Source organism: Triturus cristatus, chromosome 4_2 (genome assembly GCF_964204655.1).
Source record: "Triturus cristatus chromosome 4_2, aTriCri1.1, whole genome shotgun sequence".
Taxonomy (NCBI): Eukaryota; Metazoa; Chordata; class Amphibia; order Caudata; family Salamandridae; genus Triturus; species Triturus cristatus.
The window spans coordinates 927,842,640-927,863,908 of record NC_140586.1 but is presented as its reverse complement, the minus strand read 5'-3'; positions in this window follow the sequence as shown (position 1 = coordinate 927,863,908).

The window sequence follows — 21,269 nt, the reverse complement described above, 5'->3', positions numbered from 1 at the left end:
CACCCTTCACACCACGTGCTCCATCTTTCGCACCATAGGACTCCAGCCTTCTCACTACCTAATAGTGTGCGGATGCGTACAGTGCTGTGGGTGCCTCCACCCTTCACAACAGGTGCTTCCACCCTTTAAACAAAGAGCCTCCAGCCTTCACACCTCGTGCCTCCACCCTTCTCACCACATGCCTACACCCTTCACATGACTTGCTTCCACCTTTCACACCACCTAACAGTGTGCGCGTGCGTGCAATGCCGTGGCTGCCTCCACACTTCACACCACCTGACAGTGCGATCATGCATGCAGTGCCGTGGGTGCCTCCACCCTTCACACCATTTGCCTCCACCATTCAAACCACGTGCCTCTAGCCTTCCCACCATGTGCCTCCACCCTTCATACCACGTGCCTCTACCTTTCAAACCACCTAACAGTGCACGCATGCGTGCAATGCCGTGGCTGCCTCCACCCTTCACACCACATGCCTCCCCCATTCACACCACTTGCCTCCACCCTTCACACCACGTGCCTCCACCTTTTATTCCACATGCCTCCACCCTTCCCTCCACGTGCCTCCACCCTTCACACCACCTAATAGGGTGCTCGTGTGTGCAATGCTGTGGGGACCTCCACCATTCACACCACATGCTTCCACCCGTCACACCACCTGACAGGGCACGCATGCGTGCAATGCAGTAGGGGCCTCCACCCTTCACACCACGTGCCTCCACCCTTCACACCACGTGCCTCCACCCTTCATTCCACATGCCTCCACCTTTCACACCACATGCCTCCACCTTTCACACCATATGCCTCCACCCTTCACACCACATGCCTCCACCCTTCACACCACATGCCTCAACCCTTCACACCATGTGCCTCCACCCTTCACACCACATGCCTCCACCATTCACACCACCGAGTGCGCGTGCGTGCAATGCTGTGGGGGCATCAGGGCGGTTCCTCCGTTTGAGCGAGCGTCTCACAAACAAAAGCCCCAGGACAGAGCTGAAAAATAAAGGTACTAAAGTTTATTTATTTCCATTTTATTTTTCAGCAACTGCTCCATACCCTGAACTGAGCGTCAGGACGGGTCGGGCCATTGCTGCTGAGTGGCTGCCTGGGGCGGGTCCTTGCTGCTGAGTGGCTGCCTGGGGCGGGTCCTTGCTGCTGAGTGGCAGCAGGCAGCTTTGTGCTCCTGAGTTTAAAATGCGCATGTCTCCTTAGCGGGCCGTCTTGCGAAGCAGCCAGCCATGCACATTTTAAACCTCTCTAACCCACTTGTCTAGAAAACAAGCATTTACAATGCAACGGTCTCGGCATTGCTAAAGTTAGAGCTATTGGCATTGCTCAGGACATTATTTTTGTTTATGTTTTTGTTTTTAAAACATGTAAAGAAACGGCATTGTCATTTACAATGTCAATAGCTTAATCACTCTGAAATGCGAGACCTATTGCATTTGCAGCCACACGCAGAGCCACACACACAAAGCCACCCACACACACAGAGCCACCCACACACACAGAGGCACCCACACAGAGCCACTCAAACAAATGAATGTACTATCAAGACCACACAATAATAATGTCACTTATTATGATTCATGAAACACAGTCTATAGGAATGAATGGTGTTTACGACCAGAACTGTGGAGGACTGACACTCTACGCTAAATGCCTTACAGTCAGTCCATGTCACACTGCGCACAGGCCTTCAATGAACCAGAAAGAACAAGCTCCAAATACGATGTCAGGTTGCTTGGCTGCTTTTCATAAAAAACGTGACTTTGCTGAAGAACCCCAAGGTCCGCGAGCCAGTGCCCACTTATGTATTAATGTTTGAGAAAAGGCTCACTAGAGGAGCTTAAAAGATAGCATTACTGATAGGCCGAACAGATTCACAAAGCGACAACAGAAGTAACTTTTGTTTTCGCTTTAAATGGATAAAACAAAACAATACATATATTTTCAGCTCACTTTCTTATAAGAAAAGAGCTGCTCCCATCCTTGAGCCCAAGCGGCACAAGTCCAAATGTTCACCACACCAGACTATATAAAACATGGCTATTGGCCTTTTCAGGTTACTCTGGGGTAGGCTGTCCACCACATCTGCCTCTAGGACAGTGGCACCACAACCACCAGGCACGTGCCTTTCAAGCTGATGCCACCGCAGGCTAGGGGTTATGCTGCTGAATCCGACCTCTATTAAACATTCTCTTGGAGTCTGATTTCCAAACAATCTCATCATAAAGTAGTTTAACAAGCCTCCACTCAAATGCATGTTTGTGCAGCCCATGTGCCAACAGTGGGGCCAAAGAGCATCTCCCATACCAATGTCCACTTCAGCTACTGGCTTATCCTGGTATCACCCTTTCCCTTCACCTCAACAAGGTGCTAAACACACCCTCTGCAACATGCTGGGCATTGCTTTGTCCCCATGATAGCCGATGCCCTCAGGCCAGCCCTATTCTTTGCCATTACACCGTGTCCTCTCCTTGTCAGCCCACCTCAGCTTCTCATATCTAGATACTGATACAAACCTCCATCCAAGGCTGGCGCTGACCAACTTCCTCCGTCCACCCAGCAAGCCTTATTCCCAAAGACCCAGTCATGATACCATCCAATCTCTTCCTATCCATCTCCCCAGGCGCTCAACGACCTATGGGGCATATCAGCAACACCCGGCGATAATTATCGCTCAGTGCTCTTAGCGTAAGGATAATTATCGCCGGCTAGCGTGGATTTTTATCGCTGAGATAGCGTGGTATTAGCAACGCTTATCTCAATAGCGATAAAAATCTACACGCTAACAGGCTAACGTGAGATTATCGCTGGAAACCCAGCGATAATCTCACGTTACCTTGTTGATAGGGACAGACAAACTTAGCCATGATATCCTCCTTCCATAGGATATCATGGCTAAGTCTGAAAATTAGCAGACGTAAAAAAGCAGTGTTGGACAGGCCACACGAAGGGCTTGCTCCCTCCCCGCATGACAGGGCCCAAGCCCCGGCCCGCCAGGTGTGACCCACAAGAATCACCCGCACCCCGTCTCCCGACGGAACTCCTGCCTCCGGACCTCCATGTATCACGGGACCGAGCCACCACCGGCTCCCCCGGCCGGATCAAGCCGCCATCTTGGGCCCTGCGCCACGAGGCCGCGTGGCCTCCACCCGACCCTAACCCTGGGCCTGGCCGGCCCCGACATCCCGGCACCACCATCCACCCAGGAGGTGAGCGGACCACTTGGCAGGTCAATGGGAGAACGAAGCGTCAAGGGCTCTCCCCCGCCAGGTGCCGATCGCCTCCAGCTCCCCCAGGCGCTGGCTCCACCCCCTGCTGGGTGTCTGGACACCTTCATCCCGGACCCTCCGACCTCCAAGTGCGAGGGTCCGGACATCAAAGGGCGCCAGACCTATAACTAGGGCAGCTCCGGAGCAGGACGGCAGTTGTATCCTGGAGTCGAGAGACACCGAGAGAACTCAGCCTTGACGGACTACTGGCGCTGCCGTAGCCCTACCTTGTGAACTATCGTCCTGCCTGCTGGCGCTGCCGCGGCCTTCTGCAACATCCATCCTCGTCGGGACCTGCTGGCGCTGCCGCGGCCCGTTGTAACGACCATCTTCACCGAGACCTGCTGGCGCTGCCGCGGACCGTGTATCGACCATCTTCCCGGGACCTGCTGGCGCTGCCGCGGACCGTGTATCGACCATCTTCACCGGGACCTGCTGGCGCTGCCGCGGCCCGTCCCAGCTAGAACACCAAGCTCGAGGATTGTGAGCTATCCACCAGACCATCTCAACTACCAGACTGGTAACCAGACTGTCCCGCTACCCCCTTTTTCCCCATCTTGAGAGACTTGAATCGAGGGGACCCCTGAGTCCAGACCTCCTTGTACCATTGCATCGTACCTTAAGAAATTGCCTATAAAGAACGCTAAATCTTCTCCTTGTGTGGTGTCTGTCTGTGGGGGGGAAGTTATTTATCTGTACGATCGCTGGAGACGGCTCTCCCCGGAGACCTCTCCCCTTGTCCTCGGCCGACTCTCCCGGTCCGTCTAACATTGGTGGCCAGCGGCGCGATCCGAATCAACGCGTAATCGTACAGAGAGTAGCTCACCCCACGACAAAACCACGATGTCAGCCAAAGATAGCGGTTCCACTGAAAAGTTCCAAATGGATAAGTTGGAAGAATATAGCCACCGCGAACTTAAACAATTCTGCATGGAACTAGGCATTGCTACCACCGGCCTGAGTACCAAAGACGATTTGAAGCGCGCCCTTGAGTCGTGGGCAGAAACTGGGGTCGCCGGATCCCCCGACCAAAACAGTGTCGCACCAGAGGGGAACGCCACGGCTCCCGAGGAGCGGAGAACGGGCCTCTCGCAGGAGGAGATCCAAGAAAGAGAAAGAACCAGATTACATGAGTTGGAAATGGCACGACTCAAGATGGACGGTGAACTAAAGTTAGCCGAGCAGAACCTAAATCTAGAACATCTGCGGCTCCGAGAAGAACGAGAAGAAAAACAGAGACAGAGAGAGCTCGAGGAAAAAAGAATAACACTCGAACACGAGCGCAAACTGGCGAAAATAGAACTTCGGAAACAGAATAAAGAACCGGGGGTGCCTGAGCGACCGCACACCCCGGGAGCAACCGAGAAAAAAGTCCACATCCCCAAGGATGTTGTCCGAGAGTATGTCCGAGAAGACGACATACAACAGTGGTTCAAAGCCTACGAGATCGCCATGACCTCCCACCGGATCGACCGGAGTGATTGGGGAGCCGGACTATGGGGGAGGTTCGTCAACGAAGGCCGCGATGCCCTATTGCAGCTCCCAGATCACCAGATGTCGTCCTACGACCACATGAAGGCTGCCCTCCTCACCCGCTACGGCCTCACACCCGAGATGTACCGCCAGAGGTTCAGAGACTGCACCCGGATCCCGGGTACAACTTGGGTGGAGTACGTCAACTATTTCAGCCGAGCCTTCGAGGGTTGGATCAAGGGGAGCCATGTAACGACCTACGAGCAACTCTTTAACCTTATGGTATGGGAGCACCTGTCGAACAACTGTTTCGTCGAGCTCAGGCAGCACCTCCTCGACAGTAAATTGACTGACCCCCGGCAACTCGCCGCCGAAGCTGACCGATGGGAAAGCACCCGAGTGGGCCGGAGAGGACCACACGAGCAAAACCGAAACAACCAAGGCCAGCACCGTCCCCGGGGAGGAGGAGGAGGCCAGGGGCGAGGGAGAGACACCATCCCGGCAACACCCGTGGCCAGCACCCCGCCCCCGGCCGGCCGGGACAACCCCCCGATGCGCCCGGGGTTCCGAGCCAACGTCACGTGCCACCGATGCCAGCGAGTCGGCCACTACGCCAATGACCCGAGCTGCCCGCAGAACCAAACACCAAAGCCCCGCCAGGTAGCTGCCGCCGCCCTGGGGGAAGAACGACTATCAGAGGAACAGGAAGAATATGAGCCGGCCCAGCAAGAGTGGGAACCGGCCGCCATGGTCCTGGCGTGCCTAGGGGGAAAAGACATGGTCCCGCGGGCTCCCCTACCCGCCAACACCCGGAAATACGGCCAGTGGGTGACCATTAATGGGCGTCGGGCCGAGGCCTTACGTGACACGGGCGCCAGTGTGACGGCCGTCCGCTGTCACCTGGTGAAGCCCGAGCAGATCCTGCCGAACATTCTCTGCCCCGTCCGCTCAGCCGACAATTCCGAAAGTCTGTGTCAAATGGCCTGCGTCCCCTTCGAATGGGGAGGGGTCTCCGGCCTGTTGAAAGTGACGGTCCGGGATGATGCCCCCGTGGACTGCCTCCTGGGGAATGACCTTGAGAGTTCCCCGTGGGCCACCGTCGAAAGAAGAGAGCACCTGGGGATGCTGGGCCTCCCGGACTGGGCCTGCGTAACCACCCGGTCCATGGCCGCCCGTGCCGTCCCCCGACCAGAAGAACCAGAATGGCCAGCACCTCCACCCCCGGTCGCCCCAGTAGAGGACAACGACGAGGCCAACCCCCCAGAACCAACGGCCGAAGGGGTCGCGCAACCCCAGGACCTTCCCGGCCTGGCTCAGTGGCGTCAAGAAGGGGGGCCCACCCAAGAACAGTTCCGCCAGGAGCAAAAGACCTGCCCCTCCCTCGAGGGACTCCGCCAGCAAGCCAGCGCCCAGAGCGCAGGGGACTCCACCGGAACTCATTGGGTCTATTGGGATAACGACCTGCTATACAGCGAACAAAGAATCGCAGAGCTAGGGGCCAGTCGAGTGCTGGTGGTACCTCTCCGCTTCAGAGACTTCCTACTAACTCTGGCCCACGATGTCCCCCTGGCTGGACACCTGGGCCAGGACAAAACCTACAGTCGCCTAGTGACTCACTTTTTTTGGCCGAAGATGCGGAACGACGTCCTTAACCACTGCCGGTCCTGCCCCACGTGCCAGGCCAGTGGGAAGAGCGGCCGTAAGCTGAAAGCCCCTCTGCAACCCTTCCCAGTGGTCACCACCCCGTTCGAGAGGGTAGGAATAGACATTGTGGGGCCCCTGGACCCCCGCACGGCACAAGGACATAGGTTCATCCTGGTACTGGTGGACCACGCCACCCGCTACCCCGAGGCGGTACCCCTACGAACTGTAACAGCTCCGGTGGTTGGCCGGGCCCTAATGGGGATCTTCTCCCGGGTGGGCTTCTCCCGAGAAGTCGTCAGCGACCGAGGCACGAACTTTATCTCAAAATATATGAAGTCCCTCTGGCAACAGTGCGGGGTCACCTACCGATTCACGACCCCCTATCACCCCCAAGGGAACGGACTAGTGGAGCGATTCAACCGCACCCTCAAGGGGATGATTGGGGGATTGGAAGAACCCCTCCGTCGCCAGTGGGATGTACTACTCCCGTGCCTCCTCTTCACCTATCGAGAAGTTCCCCAGAAGTCCCTCGGCTTTAGCCCTTTCGAACTCCTATACGGGCACCCTGTGCGAGGGCCCCTCAGCCTAGTCAAAGAAGGTTGGGAGATGGCCCCCCTAAAGACCCCTCCAGACGTCTTCAAGTACCTCCTGGCCCTACGCAATCAGACCCGGCGCTTCAGGGAGATGGCCAAGGCGAACCTCGAGGCCAGTCAGGAGGACATGAAAAAATGGTACGATCACAATGCCTCCTCCGTCGAGTTCGAACCTGGTCAACAAGTGTGGGTGATGTCCCCCACCGAACCATGTGCCTTGCAAGATAAGTGGACGGGGCCCTTCAAAGTGGTCGAGCGCAAAAGCCCCGTCACTTACCTCATCGACATGGGGACCCCCCGGAACCCCCTTCGGGTCCTCCACACCAACAGACTCAAACCACACTTTGTGCGCTCAGAACTCAGCCTCCTGATGGCTACGGACAGTGGGGCAGAGGAGGACTCCGAACCCCTCCCGGATCTCCTGAAGACTCAGGAGAACGACGGTTCCGTGGACGGGGTTCGGCTCTCCGATGCCCTCACCCCAGAGCAACGCCAGGGCTGCCGGGACCTCCTGCTGCGGTTCGCTACACTGTTCTCCCTCACCCCCGGGATCACCCCTTGGTGCTTGCACGACGTGGACACCGGGGACAGTCCCCCTATCCGACACCGGGCCTACCGCGTGCCAGATCGGGTACGGGCCTGCATCCAAAAGGAAGTGGCCAAAATGCTCACGATCGGGGTCATCGAGCCCTCGGACAGCCCCTGGGCCAGCCCGGTTGTACTGGTCCCCAAAGCCGCTGCCCCCGGCACCACACCTGAACTGAGATTCTGCGTCGACTACCGGGGCTTGAACGCTGTCACCCGGACCGACGCTCATCCTATCCCCCGAGCGGATGAATTGATCGACCGGCTGGGGGCCGCCCGCTACCTCAGCATCTTCGACCTAACAGCGGCCTACTGGCAGATCGGTCTCACACCCCGGGCTCAGGAACGGTCCGCCTTCTCTACCCCCGATGGCCACTACCACTTCAAGGTCATGCCCTTCGGCATGAAGAATGCCCCCGCTACTTTTCAACGTCTAGTGAACCAGGTCTTGGCGGGGCTCGAAGAGTTCAGCGCCGCCTACCTGGACGATATCGCTGTGTACAGCCGCCACTGGTCCGACCACCTCCTCCACCTCCAAGAGGTCCTGCAGGCCCTCCAGCGGGCCGGCCTCACGATTAAGGCCGGCAAATCCCAAATTGGTCAAGGGTCCGTGACCTACCTCGGGCACCAGGTGGGAAGCGGGCTGGTGGCCCCGCTGCAACTTAAAATTGCTGCCATCCAGTCCTGGCAGCCCCCCGTCACCCAGACCGAGGTCCGAGCCTTCTTGGGGCTCACCGGCTACTACCGGCGGTTCGTGAGGGACTACGGCAGCATTGTGGGGCCCCTCACGGGTCTCACGTCCAAAAACCAGCCGAAGCGGATTAACTGGACCCCCGACTGTCAAGCGGCCTTCGAAAAGCTGAAGGCCGCCCTGTGCACCGCCCCTGTGCTCCAGGCCCCCGATTACAGTCGGGAATTCATTGTACAGACAGACGCCTCCGACCACGGCATCGGAGCGGTTCTTTCCCAACTGAACCCCGAGGGTCATGACCAGCCGGTGGCCTTCATCAGCAGACGTCTCCTGGCCCGAGAACAGCGCTGGAGCACAATCGAGAGGGAGGCCTTCGCAGTGGTGTGGGCCCTCAAAAAGCTCCGGCCCTATCTCTTCGGTACCCACTTCCGGGTACAAACCGACCATCGACCCCTGCAGTGGCTGATGCAGATGCGGGGGGAGAACCCAAAACTATTGCGCTGGTCCATCTCCCTGCAGGGAATGGACTTCACCGTGGAACATCGACCGGGCCAAGACCACGCCAACGCAGATGGCCTGTCACGCTTTTTCCGCCTCGACGAGGAGAGTCCCCAGGAAGATGGGTGACTCTCCCCGCCTTCAGCTGGGGGGGACGCATGTTGGACAGGCCACACGAAGGGCTTGCTCCCTCCCCGCATGACAGGGCCCAAGCCCCGGCCCGCCAGGTGTGACCCACAAGAATCACCCGCACCCCGTCTCCCGACGGAACTCCTGCCCCCGGACCTCCATGTATCACGGGACCGAGCCACCACCGGCTCCCCCGGCCGGATCAAGCCGCCATCTTGGGCCCTGCGCCACGAGGCCGCGTGGCCTCCACCCGACCCTAACCCTGGGCCTGGCCGGCCCCGACATCCCGGCACCACCATCCACCCAGGAGGTGAGCGGACCACTTGGCAGGTCAATGGGAGAACGAAGCGTCAAGGGCTCTCCCCCGCCAGGTGCCGATCGCCTCCAGCTCCCCCAGGCGCTGGCTCCACCCCCTGCTGGGTGTCTGGACACCTTCATCCCGGACCCTCCGACCTCCAAGTGCGAGGGTCCGGACATCAAAGGGCGCCAGACCTATAACTAGGGCAGCTCCGGAGCAGGACGGCAGTTGTATCCTGGAGTCGAGAGACACCGAGAGAACTCAGCCTTGACGGACTACTGGCGCTGCCGTAGCCCTACCTTGTGAACTATCGTCCTGCCTGCTGGCGCTGCCGCGGCCTTCTGCAACATCCATCCTCGTCGGGACCTGCTGGCGCTGCCGCGGCCCGTTGTAACGACCATCTTCACCGAGACCTGCTGGCGCTGCCGCGGACCGTGTATCGACCATCTTCCCGGGACCTGCTGGCGCTGCCGCGGACCGTGTATCGACCATCTTCACCGGGACCTGCTGGCGCTGCCGCGGCCCGTCCCAGCTAGAACACCAAGCTCGAGGATTGTGAGCTATCCACCAGACTATCTCAACTACCAGACTGGTAACCAGACTGTCCCGCTACCCCCTTTTTCCCCATCTTGAGAGACTTGAATCGAGGGGACCCCTGAGTCCAGACCTCCTTGTACCATTGCATCGTACCTTAAGAAATTGCCTATAAAGAACGCTAAATCTTCTCCTTGTGTGGTGTCTGTCTGTGGGGGGGAAGTTATTTATCTGTACGATCGCTGGAGACGGCTCTCCCCGGAGACCTCTCCCCTTGTCCTCGGCCGACCCTCCCGGTCCGTCTAACAAGCAGCGTTAACCGCGGTTAGCGCTGCTTTTTTTTGTCTCTAACAGGGTTAGCGACATTCTTGATAATAGGAGAAATGTCGCTTAGCGACATTTCTCCTATTAGAGTAAAAGGGTGCTAACATGCAAATTTGCGTGTTAGCACCCTGTTGTTGATAGGGCGCTAGTTTTATCTCTGCTTTTTTGGCTTTTAAAGCCAAAAAAGCAGAGTTACAGCCCTTGTTGATATGCCCCCTAGTCTCCATACGCTGGTGAACAATATATGCGGCTGAGCAAAGAAAGATTGAAGCGTGGTTAGAGCAAGCTTCTGGCTTCGGGTACCACTGAAACGCAGAGCCACGGCCAATCTGTGGCGCAGCTCTTTCTCTCTCCATCCCGCCCTCCACCACAATGCAGCTTTGTAAACAGTGTTACGTATTCAGTCTCCGGTTAATCAAAAGAGAGACCCTGGAATGTACTACAGGCATACATCACGCTCGAAACGTGTCTTATTACTTCTACTGAAATAACGCTTCTAAATTCAACAAACTAATAAAGGGACAACGAGTCGAGGGTTAGCAGGGCAGCTTATGACGTCACACGGGCTTTTCTATTATATTGATACGACTTAGGCCTTCTTGCCTCATGTTTATACTGTGAATAACGACAGTGACGTCTGCTTAATCCAAGTAGTGTGACGTACTTAAGCTGCAGATATTCATTTTGTTTTCTGCCCCTTTTCACAATTGATTCACATAAGGTGCAGCCAACTCGTTTCTACAAAATTCCCCTTCACACACTAAAGTAGATTTAGGAAGTGATCTCTATACACTGCCAATCGGCTTTGTTGATTGAGTGCAGTGAGGAGGCCCTCGGGGGACAAACTATCCACAAAGCATTGCTATTTGCTGTAAACCTAGACACAAGAGAAACAAGCATTTACAATGCAACGGTCTGGGCATTGGTAAAGTTAGAGCTATTGGCATTGCTCATGACATTATTTTTGTTTATGTTTTTGTTTTTAAAACATTTAAAGAAACGGCATTGTCATGAGCAATGCCAATAGCTCTAACTTTAACAATGCCGAGACCGTTGCATTGTAAATGCTTGTTCCTTTTGTAACGTATCGTTTGCTACCTCTTGTATTCTGTTTGCTCTTGATACTTGCACAATTTTCACTTTTGCCTCATGTAACGTAACGTTTGCTTTTGTAACATGCTCACTTGTAATTTTTCTCCTCATCTATCATTACTGTTCCTATTGCGAAGCGCTCTGACACCTTCGGGTAAAGTCCGTGCTATATAAAAACGCATTAAATAAATAAAAAACCTGAGTACTTCACAGGCCTTTAGAAGACCGTTTACTTGTTAATGGGGCTTTGTTGTTTTTCACCCCTTCTTAGAGCCCCTGCATCTTCAATCAGCCGATTGCCTGAAGAATTAGTCCCCCCGAAATTTTTATTAGCCTCTCGCCCCCGAAATGTCTCTCTACTTGCGCCTCTGGTATGCACATTTTTGATGCTATGATTTACATGCAAACTGTCTACATGGCTCGCCTGGAGAATAGGCTCTTAGCGATTCAGACCGTTGGCTCGGCTGTCCCTGTTAATTTGTTAGCTTACCCACCTCTAATAGCTGTTGTAATACAAGACAATCCCCCGCGCTGCTCTTGCCGTTTGTCTGTCCTTCCCTTGCCTTTCCTCCATCCTTCCCTCCTATACTCCTCTCCACCCTAGTCTGGCATTCCCAGCCCGAGATACGGTATCAGACCCCGTCAATGAAGGAGCTCCAGTTAAGACCCACTCCCTCCATTCAACGTGGACAGCAGCATCCACCGACTGTACGAGCAGGACTGCACAGCCCAGACAAAGCACGTGCGGACATCACACACCACAGCTGTATGGCGCACTAGGATTGGTTGAGGGACAGTAATACTCTTGTCCTAGACCGCCCATTTATAGCCGGCACCCAGGATATGTTCAGCCGTAGGATTGGTTGCTATGCAACCCGGAAGTGCTAAAATTACGGAACGAAAACATGACAGCCGTTAAAAGATCAGTTAAAAAAAATCTTAGAACACATTGCTTTACAAGTGTATGCTCTGTGTGGTGTTTCTTAAGATTGTTTATTATGGAGGGGCGTGGCTTGAAAGCAAAGCATGGCGGACGTGCCCTAGCAGAGCTCCATCTGCCTGAGCCCGTATCCGCCGATATCCAGCAGTGATCCTGACCCCAGCTGCATCACAGACCGTGCAGTGACCTGCAAGGAAGTCGCCACACTGTACGGGTTTGGTTCCTGCTACTGCATCGTCTTCGATGGCGGGCGGAGGCACGTGGGGCATCTGCCTGCGTGGAGGCAGCGCAGAGCAGGGAGGCAGGCCGCGGGCGCCTGAGCCCACCGAGGCAGCGCAGAATAGCAGCGCTGCGGTCGGCCAGCCTTGCTGTGGATGTGGCCGAGTGGCGGAGGCTTGCCTGCGACCTGATGCTGTGGAACATCCTGGGGCTTGCGCGGCCTGAAATCACCACTATCGGGAGCCTGCATTCCGGTAAGACCCCGACGCCCTGCGGGGTCGACTGGTGGGTGGGGGCGGAGGCTTTCATTTCCCGGCTAGATGTGGGGTGCCAGCGGACTGAAGACTTGTTCCCCTCCCAGCCCCCTTCAAGTGTAATAACAGGTAGAAACAACAAGCGGAGCCTTCAGTAGGCGAGACATAAAGAAACAGAGAACGTCCCTGTAAAAAAAAAAAAAAAAACACGCCCACCAGCGGAAAAAGGGGCCGGCCGGCGATAATTAGATTTCTGGAAAAAAACACGCCCCCGATCCGAAAAGGACGGGGCCTGATCGGAATGACTGACCTTTTCTTCAATGGCTGGCCAGCATTCAAGAGGCCAGCCAATGGAGAACAGGGGAGAAGAGGGGCGGGTTCAAGCCCCTCTTCTCCAAGTCATTAAATCTCGGATCGAGACTGCACAAGCGCAGCCTTCGAGCCGAGACCTAAAAACTGCTGCTTTAATGGCTGGCTTTGTAACTGGAAAACCTGAACTGAACTCCCAGCTTCACATTTGGCCAAACGGTGCCGTTCTGGATAAACCACTTTAACTTAAAGTGGATCGTTTGCCTGAACCGAGTAATGGGTTGAAGTGATTCTAATCAGAATGCACGCTATAGTAACACAAAATAGAGATTATTGGACAAGGATGTTTGCTCGTATCTAGCTGTACTACTATAGACATTTAGGAGGATGACAATAAAATAAATGTGCCTGTTGCCTCGATTATGCCAATGCTGTTACAGATTCCTCTATTAAATCTAAGTTTATACATTTAGTGAATGTCACTCAGTGCGCCCACGAAGTCGAATGTAATAAATACATTGAAAGTGAAACTGATAAAAATACATGTCCTCACATTTTACAGAAGCGGCATCTAGAAAGGTGGTCATACGTTGATACATCACCTGTTGAGCGACTCATAAGATACTTAGTTTGTAGGCCAGATTCCCACTTGTCTTTTTAAGGCCACATCAGGCAGCTGGCACGGCTGTCTAGATACATTTAGTGCCTTGCCACCTCCATTGACTTGAGGCCTTTATTCAGGCATGACCCCAGATGTCACTAAGGTGGTGACCTGCCCACCCCGAGCCTTTGTCCTATGCAATGCCCCCAGCCATTAATGTTATGCTGGCACCCTCAGCCCCACCATACGTCCTCTGATGTCCAGTCTCAGCTTCATGCTGGTACCCACCCATTCCATAGTATCTTCCCTACGGATGCCCCTTCCTGTACCCCATTACAGCAGTCCCCTCCGTGATGCCCAATACTGCTCCCCTGCTGGCACCCCCTCTCCCAGCCTACGTCCCGTGCTCGTGAGCATTCCCCAACAGCTCACATGCCTCCCCCTCTGCCCCCGGGCGGGCACCCCCGCGCCCTTCAGCCCCATCCCTTACCTGTCTCGCTTTATAAAACTGTTTCTTCAGCCCGGCCTCCGACATCCTGCCTTCCCTAAGCCGGGCACACCCGGGGCCACAGAACAGAGACTGGGGGGTCACAAACAAGAGAGAGAGGGAAGCCCACACACGGCACCGGGGGGGCACGGACAGACCACGGGAGGGGGCACGGACAGGACCGACAGACACAGCCCCGGACGGACACACAAGCAACGCTCCGCCCCGCTCCCGCCTCTCAGGAAGTTACATAGCAACCACACACTTCCGGCGGCTGTCAGGAACTGGGGGCGGGTCACGGAGGACTGACAGTGGCAGGTCACATCCTGCGCACTTGTCCTCCCCGAGTTCCCATATTGGGGACAGGCAGGGATGTTACGTAGCGCTGGCTCCAGGAATAGAGCGCCTCTCATCTTGCACAGCCCGCTCTGCGGCGCCTTCTCTGCCGCCGCTGGTTACAGATTACAGTGCGCCCCTCGCACGCAAGGCCTCTCGTCTCACGAGGGGAGAAGAGCCTATGTGCTGACAGTCGCTAAATTCGAAAGGGACAGCTAGCTGCCTTCCACGTGAACTACCAAAGTTCTAAAGCGCTCTATCGCCTGGAACAGTTCTTGGCGCTAGAAAGAGATGGGCTGGTAGGCAGAGGCAGGAAGGTGAAAATGAAGGTAATCGGCTGACGAGGAAAGACAGGATGGGGTTAGAGGGTTAATCAGGCTTATACTTGGTCACACAGATGAATCCAAACTCAAATAGTCTTATTTGAGCTTTGTTGATCTAGAGTCCACGCATCAACCGTCAGGCGGCCAACAGAAAGAAACAGCAACTGCCGACATTAGAACCCGGAACGTGGAACTCTGGTTATAATGGAGAAACAGTAAGGACTACACTAACATTCAAACACACAAGCGGGCCCGACACCTGACCCTGCGTTACTTAGGGATTATGTAGGAATTATGTAGTGAGTGGGGAGAAAACGCCGCCGCCTTTCTCTGAGGTGAAGCAGAAATGCCTCGGAGAAAGGCAGCGGCGTTTTCGGATTCGGGGGCGTGGTTTTCTTTTTCTCTCCTCTTGCCATTGGCTGGAGGAGAGAAAAACACGCCCAGTGAAAAGTAGCGAAAAAAAACGCCCCCGAATCCGAAAAGGACGGGGCCTGTTTTGCGAGACGAACCTCTTCTCCAATGGCTGGCCAGCATTTAAGAGGCCAGCCAATGGAGAAGAGGAGAGAAGAGGGGCGGGTTCAAGCCCCTCTTCTCCAAGTCATTAAATCTCGCGAGCGAGACTGCGCAAGCGCAGCCTTCGCTAGCCGAGACCTCAAAAATGCCTCCAGTGCTCTTGTGATCGCTGGTAGAGGCCGCTTCCACCAATCCTGGCGCTGCTCTCATGCTGCATGAGAGCAGCGCCAGCATTGGCAGGGAGTCGGGAGTCTGCCTGCCTCCTGGAGGAGTCGTGCTCCTAGAAAAGGTAAGTGCCTTTTATTATTATTTTTTTTTATGTACGCACCACCTTTGGGACATGCCAGCCACCACTGAAATATACTGTCTCCAGCAAGTATGAAAGAAGCCCACGTGAGAAGTTTTGCGGCAGGAAGGTCGTGGCTTAAATTTACTTCCTTACTTCGGAACCAGCAGTACAGACTGTCTACGTATGCAAGCAGTGAACAGCATAAGATACGTATCCTGACAACCAACGTAATGCTGGCAGAATGTATCACACATGTCCAATAGTTACACCTCTCTTCCAGATCAGAATATATCACACTTGTCCAATACTTACACCTCTCTTACAGTTCAGAATATAACACACTTGTCCAATACTTACACCTCTCTTCCGGATCAGATTATATCACACTTGTACAATACTTACACCTCTCTTCCGGATCAGATTATATCACAGTTGTCCAATACTTACAACTCTCTTCCGGATCACAATATATCACACATGTCCAATACTTACACCTCTCTTACAGTTCAGAATATATCACACTTGTCCAATACTTACACCTCTCTTCCGGATCAGATTATATAACACTTGTCCAATACTTACAACTCTCTTCCGGATCACAATATATCACACATGTCCAATACTTACACCTCTCTTCCGGATCAGATTATATCACAGTTGTCCAATACTTACAACTCTCTTCAGGATCACAATATATCACACATGTCCAATACTTACACCTCTCTTCCGGATCACAATATATCACACATGTCCAATAGTTACACCTCTCTTCCAGATCAGAATATATCACACTTGTCCAATACTTACACCTCTCTTACAGTTCAGAATATATCACGCTTGTCCAATACTTACACCTCTCTTCCGGATCAGATTATATCACACTTGTCCAATACTTACACCTCTCTTCCGGATCAGATTATATCACAGTTGTCCAATACTTACAACTCTCTTCCGGATCACAATATATCACACATGTCCAATACTTACACCTCTCTTCCGGATCACAATATATCACACATGTCCAATAGTTACACCTCTCTTCCAGATCAGAATATATCACACTTGTCCAATACTTACACCTCTCTTACAGTTCAGAATATATCACGCTTGTCCAATACTTACACCTCTCTTCCAGATCAGAATATATCACACATGTCCAATAGTTACACCTGTCTTCCTGATCAGAATATATCACACTTGTCCAACACTTACACCTCTCTTACAGTTCAGAATATATCACACATATCCAACACTCACACCTCTCTTCCAGTTCAGAATATATCACACATGATGTACAACACTTACACCTGTCTTCCAGATCAGAATATATCACACATGTACACCACTTACACCTTTCTTCCAGTTCAAAATATATCACACATGTACAACACTTACACATCTCTTCCAGATCAGAATATATCACACATGTACAACACTTACACCTGTCTTCCAGATCAGAATATATCACACATGTACACCACTTACACCTTTCTTCCAGTTCAGAATATATCACACATGTACACCACTTACACATCTCTTCCAGATAAGAATATATCACACATGTACAACACTTACACCTCTCTTCCAGATCAGAATATATCACACATGATGTCCAATACTTACACCTCTCTCCAGATCAGAATATATCTCACATGTACAAAACTCACACCTCTCTTCCAGATCAGAATATATCTCATATGATGTCCAATACTTACACCTCTCTTGCAGATCAGAATAAATCACACATGTAAAATACTTCCACCTCTCTTCCAGATCAGAATATATCACACATGTCCAATACTCACACCTCTCTCCCAGATCAGAATATATCTCACATGATGTCCAATACTTACACCTCTCTTCCAGATCAAAATATATCACACATGATGTCCAATACCCACACCTCTCTTCTAGATCAGAATATATCACACATGTCCAATACTCACACTCTCTTCCAGATCACAATTGATCTCACATGTCCAAAACTTACACCTCTCTTCCAGATCAGAATATATCACACATGATGTCCAATACTTACACCTCTCTTCTAGATCTGAATATATCACACATGTCCAATAGTCACACCTCTCTGCCAGATCAGAATATATCACACATGTACAATACGTACACCTCTCTTCCAGATCAGGTCCCTGCCACCAGGACACATATGCATAAGTGATGCTAAAGTGAGCACGAGGCCTGCAGATGAACGTACAGTTTCATATTTACATAACAGTAACCCAGGGGCTTAACAAAGGCCCCCTCAGCCCCCGCGGCGTGGGGGGGCCCTGAGCTCCAGGGGGCCCCTTCAGCCCAGTAACCTGTCAGCCGAGCTCCTGTGTGTGGTAGGAGGGGGCCCCCTTCAAGTACTGTGCAGGTGGGCCCCCTCAAGTTTTGTTACGCCACTGCAGTAACCAGGGAGATGCATACCGCCCTCTGCCATCCTGCCCCCCACTCGGGGCACCACATGACCACAGCGGTCACACCCCGTTATGCCGTGTGTCACCGGACGGTGGGGATAGAGGGTCTGGCCCACCAGCAGGCCAGCCCCCATCTAGCCAGCCTTATGCCTACTTCAAGCCCATCATTTATAAATTCGGTTAGAAAACATCAAATAAAAGGGATTTAGGGCATAAAATGGACTTTTGGGTGTATCTTACAGCCACTACATCTGGTACACTCTTGCCACATCTCGGGATCAGGCAGGTGGGTGTGTGTGCAGCCTGTCCAGCTTCTGGTCTGTGGAAAAGAGTGTAAGAGAGTAGGATCTGCTTCTTATGGTTACCCTCACTCTTTTGCTGATGTAACACTGTTTTTTTACTTTAGTCTGGCCGGGGGCCTGCTATTCAGGACCCCAGCCTAGCTACTTCCTCTCTAAATGGACTCCTTGTACCATAGGTACACCACAGATTGGATTCTGGGATGCCCTTATAAGCACCCCAAAATGACACCACAGGTCTGCTACTACAGCCTGAGTAAGGTGGTGCATGCACCCCGTACTGAGACATAGTTTCACAATACCTCACCCTATCACTGCACATATAAACCTATCAGTCACCCCTATGGCAGGCCTTATCAATCCTGAAGGCAGGGTGCTTGGTTTTGTGTGAGAGTGTACCCATGCATGAGCAGAGCCCCTCTGCAGCCTTCGGAATCTATTCTCCGGGGTTGTCTGTGATGCAGCCTGACCATATACTCTTAAGTGCATTATAACCTCGCGGTAAATGCTAATTTTGGGATGGCTGCATGGAAACATGTCGTGTTTGGTGTCAAACACCTTGGAATCACACCCCCACACTAGTAACTGGTGTGGGAGTATGATCCCACCCTTCTAGAGGGAGCGACATGGCAGCACCGGTATACCCGGTACCAGCTAACAGAGCCCTGGCATCACAAAATGGATGCTGCCAGCCACAGACACCATTCTGGCCTCCTGCTGCTGACTGAAACTCTGGCAGGGAAGGCCTGAACAATAGGTTACCTGTCACAGGGAGGTGTTACCACCTCCCTGACAGGCCTTAGTGGATTGGGGCTGGGTGGGTGCACTCCAAGAGTGCTTTGAAGTCCTGCACTGGGGGCACATTTGGTGTACCTGTGCATAGTCCAGTTCAAACCGGTTGCAGGGGCTACCAGCCCCTGCTCTGGTGCGAAACTGGACAAAGGAAATGGGTGTAGCCACCCCTCTTTCCAAACCCCAGGTGGGTCCCCAGAGTTAGTCCAACCCCTTCCTTGGGTATAAAGAAGGAACCCCTGTCCTTAGGACTTTAGATTAAACCTGAACGAAACTCTGATACAGAAATCCCGGAACTTCGACGATCTACATGACTAGATGACTGAAGAATCTCCCTTAGAGTAAAGGAGTTACTCCCCTGCTTGTCAGGCACCAAAGACGCATCTGAACGGTCTGCATCTCCAAAGCTCCCGCCGGACGCCGAAGACTTTGCAGCCCTGGAGGTGGGTTTCCAGACTTCCCAGAGGCTGACCCAAGTCCCCAGCAAAGCTGAGACCCATAGCCCTCGTGGGTACCGTGGAACCGGAACCCCTGTACACCGTGCACATTTGCAAGTGCATCAGCTTCTTGACGTCCTTTGAGGCTGTGCATTTAGTTACTTGTAGCCCAGAGCACCTTTTCCACCGAAGTTTGTTGGCCTACACTCCACGAGTGTTCCGTGAACCCGCCCTTTGTGTGTTCACTCGAGGCTCCTTCGAGATCCCTCATCCATCGACTGATGGGTCCCTGTGAAGGCAACTCTTACTTCCCTTGGGCTTCCCTGGTTGCTCCAGACGTGCCCTGATTCTTCATCGCTTGGGGAGTCCTCTGGACCTTGCTGGTCCGCACCGAAGCTTCTTTACTCTTCCCGCGTGGGTTGTTGTTGCTAAGGCTTGTTGTGTCCAATTCGGACACTGCCACTGCAGCGCTCGACATCCTTCATGGGACAGCTTGAATCCCGCTCCTGGTCATTGTTGATGCCTCCTGGGCCTAGTGGCTGAAGAGTCAAGCTTCCCCTCTTCTCACCTGAAGCACCCGACATCGGTGGGCATTCGACTATCGTGCCCCTGGTCTGTCCCCTCTGCTTTGAGGTTCTTCACATCTTCGATCCAGGCTTGGATCGCTTCGGACACTTCTCATCTTCCTGGCAGCAGCACTTTTCAGCAAGCTGCCATTGAAAACGACGGCGCGACCTGACGCCATTTGACACCTATGCACCCGGCTTCCCTGAGTGAGGTAACACGAGTACTCCGGTGCTCCCGTGGGTGTTGACCCTTGAACTTCCTAAGTCCCAAAGAGTCTGGTCCTGACTCATTTCTAAGTGTCCCTAATCTTTAAAAATCTAACCGCGACTTTCCCCATAGAAGCTAACGGGAGCTCACGGCTGTGTTCTCACACTGCACCTGTACCCCGTGGTTCCCCTGTGTCACTACCTTGGGTGGTTCCTTGGGATCGCAAGGATTCTACAGGCTCTAGGCCTTGTGTCTAGTCAAGTTGTGGTTCTTATACCACTTTCTTAATATATGGTTTGGTTCGCCCCTAGGACCTATTGTATATTGTGCTAATTTACTGTGATATTTGAAGTGTAACTTATGTGCTTTTGCCTCTAGCATCACAAAGAGACTAGGGGGGGGGGGTGTTTAGTAATAAATACATATTGTTAGACGGACCGGGAGGGTCGGCCGAGGACAAGGGGAGAGGTCTCCGGGGAGAGCCGTCTCCAGCGATCGTACAGATAAATAACTTCCCCCCCACAGACAGACACCACACAAGGAGAAGATTTAGCGTTCTTTATAGGCAATTTCTTAAGGTACGATGCAATGGTACAAGGAGGTCTGGACTCAGGGCTCCCCTCGATTCAAGTCTCTCAAGATGGGGAAAAAGGGGGTAGCGGGACAGTCTGATTACCAGTCTGGTAGTTGAGATGGTCTGGTGGATAGCTCACAATCCTCGAGCTTGGTGTTCTAGCTGGGACGGGCCGCGGCAGCGCCAGCAGGTCCCGGTGAAGATGGTCGATACACGGTCCGCGGCAGCGCCAGCAGGTCCCGGGAAGATGGTCGATACACGGTCCGCGGCAGCGCCAGCAGGTCTCGGTGAAGATGGTCGTTACAACGGGCCGCGGCAGCGCCAGCAGGTCCCGACGAGGATGGATGTTGCAGAAGGCCGCGGCAGCGCCAGCAGGCAGGACGATAGTTCACAAGGTAGGGCTACGGCAGCGCCAGTAGTCCGTCAAGGCTGAGTTCTCTCGGTGTCTCTCGACTCCAGGATACAACTGCCGTCCTGCTCCGGAGCTGCCCTAGTTATAGGTCTGGCGCCCTTTGATGTCCGGACCCTCGCACTTGGAGGTCGGAGGGTCCGGGATG